The sequence below is a fragment of the Globicephala melas genome, chromosome 12 (genome assembly GCF_963455315.2).
Source record: "Globicephala melas chromosome 12, mGloMel1.2, whole genome shotgun sequence".
In the NCBI taxonomy this organism is placed as follows: domain Eukaryota; kingdom Metazoa; phylum Chordata; class Mammalia; order Artiodactyla; family Delphinidae; genus Globicephala; species Globicephala melas.
Genome location: NC_083325.1, coordinates 16,177,704 through 16,185,163, shown reverse-complemented (window position 1 = coordinate 16,185,163; position 7,460 = coordinate 16,177,704). Strand labels below are relative to the sequence as shown.

At 35.7% G+C, this 7,460-nt stretch overlaps 1 pseudogene; it reads left to right on the top strand.

Annotated features, from left to right (window-relative positions):
* The first annotated feature begins 409 nt into the window (after positions 1 to 409).
* Positions 410 to 743, top strand: LOC115842552 (large ribosomal subunit protein P2 pseudogene; annotated as a pseudogene).
* Positions 744 to 7,460: the final 6,717 nt, after the last annotated feature.

The following is a 7,460-nucleotide window of genomic DNA, read 5'->3' as shown; positions in this document are numbered from 1 at the left end:
TCTAAACCCTCCTAGAGACAGAGAAATAGAAAGAACATAGACTTTGAATTTGAGTGAAGTTTGAAATCTGGTTTAACTCCTTATTAGGATAGATTCTTGAGCACTTTAACTTAAACTATAATGTCTCTTCTTTGTGATATGGGTCAAAAAACTAGTATTTTATTCTGATTTACAATAAGAAGCAGAATTAGCACAGCCTGCTGGCTCCTTTTCCTAAGATCAATGGTACGTGGGGGAACTATTGAAACTTAGAAACCTGAGGAATAAAAGAGACAACTGTGGCAAGCACTTGGAGAGAGGGAGAGCTGTTTGAAATATTGCGTAGATAGGAGATGGGGTCCAGCCAGTGGGATCAGGAAGGCTAAATTAGGAAAAGCCCCTTTCCATCCCTGACGCTGCCGAGGTCGCACGCGCGAGGCTCCTCTGCCGCCGCCAAGATGCGCTACGTTGCCTCCTACCTGCTGGCCGCTCTTGGGGGCAATACCTCCCCCAGCGCCAAGGACATCCAGAAGATCCTGGACAGCGTGCGTATCGAGGCGGACGATGACCGGCTCAACAAGGTCATCAGTGAGCTGAACGGCAAGAACATTGAGGACGTCATTGCCCAGGGTATCCACAAGCTGGTCAGCATGCCCGCTGGCGGGGCTGTGGTCGTCTCTGCTGCCCCAGGAGCTGCAGCTCTTGCTGCGGGTTCTGCCCCAGCAGCAGCAGAGGAGGAGAAGAAGGAGGAAGGAGTCAGATGACGACATGGGATTTGGCTCGTTTGACTAGAGTCCTGCTCCCCTGCAAATAAACCCCTTTTTATGTAAAACAAAACAAAAAAAAAGGAGAAAAAAAATAGGAAAAGCCCTTTGAGTCCAGCTGTTGCCTTGAGACCATCAATGCCCACTCCTTAAAACTCAGCATGGCTGCACAGAAGCTCTCAGAGAGGAGCAGTGAAAGTAGCCCAGGTATTCAGTCCCCTGCCCCTTCCTTCTCAAACCTCAGTGGGGAAAGTCTCCTCCCCAACATAGGGGTGAGGAGAAGCAACCGAGAATAAAATACTCACTGAAGAGCTGTTCAGTGCAGAGGAAGAGTGATGACCTGTGCTTTTCTGTAGTTCTTCACATGAAAGCTCTCTCTCTTCTCCTTTGAACTCACCTGGATTGTTACAAAAAAGGGTTCTGATGTTCATCCCTTTATCTTAACAAGGACCTTGACAACAAAGAAGTACAACCACTTCAGAAGAAAACAGTGATGTAAGCTCCAGAGATCAGCTGTACAGCACAGTGCCTACAATTAATAGTAAGGCATTCTGTATCCCAATATTCATTAACTGTAGATCTCACATTAAGTATTCTTACCAAAAAAGGGGGTGGGGTGGGGATACAAGGAAGCTTTTGGAGGTGATGGATAGGTTTATTCCCTTGATTGTGGTAGTGGTACTGTGAGTGTATTCATCTGTCCAAACCCACCAAATTGTATAAATTAATTATGTGCAGTTTTTTGTATACCAGTTATACCTCAATAAAGCTGAAAAAACAAAAGAAACAATGAACTATATAATAGATACCATCACAGGCAGAGATATTAAACAAAACAGACCCACACACCTATGGTCAGCTAATCTATGACAAAGGAGGCAAGGATATACAGTGGAGAAAAGACAGCCTCTTCAATAAGTGATGCTGGGAAAACTGGACAGCTACATGTAAAAGAATGAAATTAGAACATTCCCTAACACCATAAATGAAAATAAACTCAAAATGGATTAAAGACCTAAATGTAAGCCTGGACACTATAAAACTCTTAGGGGAAAACATAGGAAGAACACTCTTTGACATGAATCACCACAAGATCTTTTTTGATCCACCTCTAGAGAAATGAAAATAAAACAAAATAAAAATAACAGAACAAGAAATTTTATAGTAAATATAATATCTATAGGGGCTTCCCTGGTGGCGCAGTGGTTGAGAGTCCACCTACCGATGCAGGGGACGTGGGTCCGTGCCCCGGTCCGGGAGGATCCCGCATGCTGCAGAGTAGCTGGGCCCGTGAGCCATGGCCGCTGAGCCTGCGCGTCTGGAGCCTGTGCTCCGCAACGGGAGAGGCCACAACAGTGAGAGGCCTGCGTAAAAAAAAAAAAAATATATATATATATATATATGTATATACATATATATATATAATATCTATAATATTGATATGAAACATTTTAAAAAATAATTTAAGATATCTAGTTAGAAATATTGGGTATGGAAAGACAATTTTCAAAATGAACCAACACTGCACAGCAAAAAATTAACTTTACCCAAAGAGATATTTGGTCTTTGGGAAATAACCTGTAAATGCATGGAATTCCCCAAATGATGGAAGTGTCTTTGTTATTCCTGATGGTCCCCTTGAAACTGAAAGTTTATGCTAATAAGATGACTCAGGGTGGGGGCTGCCGAGAGCAGAAAGACCAACCTTGCAATTAGACGGTTGGTTGTTGGGGGGTGGGGGGTGCGGCGGCTGGAGATTGAGTTCAATTGTATGGGCAATAACTCAATCAATAATGGTTATGTAATGAAGCCTCAATAAATACTTTGGACACTTACACTGGGCTGAGCTTCCTAGGCTGGGAGTACTCTGCGTATGGCCACATACCAAAGTCAAAAGGGTAATGAGCCCTAAGGACACAGAAGTTTTACATTTCGGAGCCTCCTAGTCCCAGATTCCACCTTCTGCATCTCTTCCTTTGTCCAGTTCTGATTTGTTATATTTTTGCTATGATATAACTATAATCATAACTACAACACTTTCCTGAGTTTTGTAAGTCATTCTAGCAAATTATTGAATCTGGGGAAGTCCATGGTGACCCTTGAATTTATAACTAGGTAGTGTGAAGTGAGGGTATCCCTGGGGACACATAAACCTGCAGCTAGTGTCAGAAATCCTGGGCTGACTTGGCAGTCTGGAGGACTATGCCCTTAATCTTGCAGTTGGGCTACCTATGAGTAAATACACTGGTAAAGAAAAAAAGTGAATACAGCAAAAGAACAAATTACCGGGTGGTAACATCGTGTTAAAGAGTTATTCCAGAAAAAAGGAGGAAAGGCAAAAAACTGATAAAAATTTTAAGTGCCAGTGTCTGAATAATAGGAATCACAGAAGGAAAAAACATCCAATAGAAGAAAATATTTGGAGGAATAATTGAATTAAATTCCCCAGAATAACAGGAAGGAAGGAAGGAAACATCTGACTGGAAAACTCTATAGAATGTCAAAAGAGACATGAAAAGTCATTTTATAGGAAAATTTAAGAAAATAAAAGATAAATAGAAGATTCTAAAATCTCCAGAAAAACAAAAAAAGAGAACATCATATTCAAAGGGAAAGATCATATTGACCTCAGTCTTCTTAACTGCAACACTGGAGTTGAGAAATCAATAAAAGAATATTTTTAAAGAATTAAAGGTAAATAATTTTGTTTGTTTTGTTGAAGTATAGTTGATTTACAATATTTCAGGTATACATCAATGTGACATACATATATATATATATATATATTCTCTTTTTCAGATTCTTTTCCATTATAGGTTATTACAAGACACTGAATATAATTCCCTGTGCTATATAATAGGTCCTTGTTGGCTATCTATTTTATATATAGTAGTGTATATCTGTTAATCCCAATTCCCAATTTATCCCTCTCCACTAAATGCAAATAATTTTGAATCTAGAATTTTATATCTTGCCAAATTGCTGTTCAAATGAGAGAATATATATATTTATTTATGTTTGTGTTGTGTGTTTGTGTGTGTGTTAACAGGGTAGATAAACCTCTTAGATAAAGACTTCAGAAGATTTGACACATAGTTACTTCATTGGAAACATTTTGGAGGAAATGTTAAAAGAGGAGAAGCAAAGAAGATGATGTAAGAGAAATCTCTATATATTACATATTACTAATATAGAGAGAACAATTGTTTGTATTTCTCAAAAAAATTAAAATACCAAAAAAGTATTTACATAATAACACATAATTAAAATTCTGTATTATATTAATAGTCTAGAATTTGAGAAAAGGGGAAATAAATAGCACGCAAAAATTTGTGTCTGAGGGCAAAGACATGTACATCAATTCTTACAAAACAGTAATTATAAGAAACAAACAAAAGGTAGGGCAATTGAACAATAAATAAAGATAATAGAAATAATTCCAAATATTATATTAAGAATTTCAATAAATAGAAGAAGAATAAACTCACCAAGTAAAAGACAGAGATTGGCAGGTTTGTTTATTTTTTAATCTGTACGGAAGAAACACACTTAAACCAAAAAAAAATTTAAAAGGTTGAAATTAAAAGGATGCAAAAAGAGATAACCAAGTTCTAAAGAAAAAACAAATGCTAGTACAGCTACTTTAATATTAGACAAAATGGGCTTTAAATTTAAAAATCTTTACTAGGAATAGAGAAGTTTCTTATTGCTGAAGTTTCCATTCACCATAATGGAAGATATAAAATTTTAAACATATGTACAACTAAAAAAGTGGTTTCATGTATATTATAAAATAAAATGATAGAGTAACATTTATAAATAGATAAATCCATCATCAGAGTGGGAAATTTCAATGTGACTTTCTCATTTATTAATAGATCAATCAGATAGCACATAAATAAGCATATATATGATCTAAACACAATTATGATACTTGACTTCTACATAGATATATGTGTAATGCTGAACTTAAACACTTGAGAAAAAAATCTGCTTGTCAAGGATATATGTATATGTATAACTGATTCACTTGCTGTACACCTGAAACTAATACAACATTATAAATCAACTATACTTCAATAAAAATTATAAATAAATAAATAAATATTTTTTTTAAATTAAAAAAATAATATAGAGCAAGCCTCCATAAATTTCAAAGAATAGGTATAGGGGCTTCCCTGGTGGCGCAGTGGTTGAGAATCTGCCCGCCAATGCAGGGAACAGCCCTGGTCTGGGAAGATCCCACATGCCGCGGAGCAACTAGGCCCATGAGCCACAACTGCTGAGCCTGTGTATCTGGAGCCTGTGCTCCGCAACAACAGAGGCCGCGATAGTGAGAGGCCCGCGCACCACAATGAAGAGTGGCCCCCACTAGCCGCAACTAGAGAAAGCCCTCACACAGAAACGAAGACCCAACACAGCCAAAAATAAATAAATAAATTTATATATATAAAAAAAGAATAGGTATAAAACAGACTATTTCTTGATCATAATGTAAATTAGTTAAAAATTACAAAAAATAAAAAATTTCCACACATTTTAAAATCCAAACAAAAATGTATCTAAATAACTCATGAGAAGATATAATTATCTAGAACTGCTTAATAATGACACACTATGTATCAAAACTTGTGGACTACACCTAAATTGTTAGAGTTGACACATTGTAAATTGAGGAAATTTTGTAGCATTATGTACTTGTATAAGAAAATAATACAATCTAAACATTAATAGTTAAGGGTCCAACTTAAGAAGTTAAAATAAACAACAAAATAAACCCAAAGAAATTAGAAGGAAAGAGATAATATAAGACCAGAAATTGATGAAGTTTTGAGATCAATAAAGCTAAAAATTAGACCTTTGAAAATGCTAAGAAAATAGACTAAATTCTGGCAATATTAATCGAGAGAAAAAGAGGAAAAGAAAAAATAAAAACATTTTGAATGGCCAGTCCAAAAAAACTACACACTATATGTTTCCATTTATATGGCATTTTGGAAAAGGCAAAACTATAGGGACAGTAAAAATGTCAGTGGTTGCCAGGGATTCAAGCAAAGGTAGAGAGAGGGTTGAATAAATGGAGTACAGGGGATTTTTAGGGAATGAAAGTATTTTGTGTGATATTGTAATGATGGATATATGACATTCTACATTTGTTAAAACCCATAAAATTATACAACACAAAGAGTGATCTCTAATGTATATTATGGACTATTAAAAATATATCATTCACAACAGTATCAAGGAACACCAAGTGTCTGGTAACAAACATCAAAATGTCCTGAAATTCTTATATATGCAAAAGAAAAATCACAAATGTATATTAGGAGATGTAAGAATGAACATGACGGTATTTTTCATAATAGCAAAAATCATTAATAGGAGTATAATTAAGTAAATTTTTTTGCAATAGATTATTACACAATAGTAAAATTGTATGAATTACAGCTACACAAACAAAAGAATTAATCTTAATAAGATAGTATTGAGCAAACAAAAGTACATGCCGAAAGAATACAGTAAGTCCCCTACATACAAACCAGGTCTGTTCTGAGGGCATTCGTAAATCCAATTTGTTCGTAAGTCCAACAAAGTTAACCTAGGTACCCAACCAGCACAATCGGCTATATACTGCTGCTTTGATGCTTGCTTCGGGACATCCTGGGCTTGAAATAAAGATACTGTACTACTGTACTCTATATAGAACTGTACAGTAAAGTACACAAGAGCACAACCACTTGTAGAGGATGCACACACGTGACAATGTATGCCAAACACGTGAACTAACATGTGATTGGACATGCGAAGGCATCTTTGAAAGTTCACAACTTAAAGGTTCGTATGTAGGGGACTTACTGTGTAGACCAATGTTTTCATTTCTCTTCAGAGGATTCTTACTAATAAAATTATTGAGCTATATGATCAGTTTATTTTTAACTTTGAAACATTTTTCCAAAATGTCTGAATCATTTTAAAGTCCCACCATTGATTTATGAGGTTCCTGTTTTTCCACATCTTCACCAAACTTGGTATTACCTTTTTGTTTATAGTCATCCTAGCGGGTATGAAGTAGTATCTAATTGTGGTTGTAATTCTCATTTCTCTAATAACTATTGCTTTTGATCATATTTACCATATGTTTATTAGTCTTTTGTGTATCTACTTTCCTGAAATGTCTTTTCAAGTCTTTTGATCAAATTTTAATTGAATTGTTTGTTTGCCCATTATTGACTTTAAAGAGTTCTTGTATTCTGGATACAAGTCTTTTATTACATTTTTTATTTGAAAACATTTTACGTTTGTCTTTTCCTTTTTGAAATGATTTTTATTTAATTACAGCATTTTTTTTATTTTAGCGAATTCCAATGTACCGATTTTTTTCTTTTACAGCTGTGCTTTTGGTGCCATAGCTAAGAACCCTTTGCCTAACCCAAAGTCACAAAGATTTTATCTATGTTTTCTTCTGGAAGTTTACAGTTTTAGCTCTTACATTTAGGTCTATGGTCCATTTTGAGTTAATATTTGTGTATGGTGTGAGATAAGGGTCTCAGTTCATTTGTAGGGAGGGTGCGCACACGCACGCACATGTATTTGTATTTGCTTAACCATTTGTTAAGCAGATTTAGATATAGATTTAGTTTTAGTTTTAGCATAGAGGTTCCCTCAGATGAGAGGAACCAGAGGAAAGAAAAAATGTTACACAGGAGATGTCAGTTG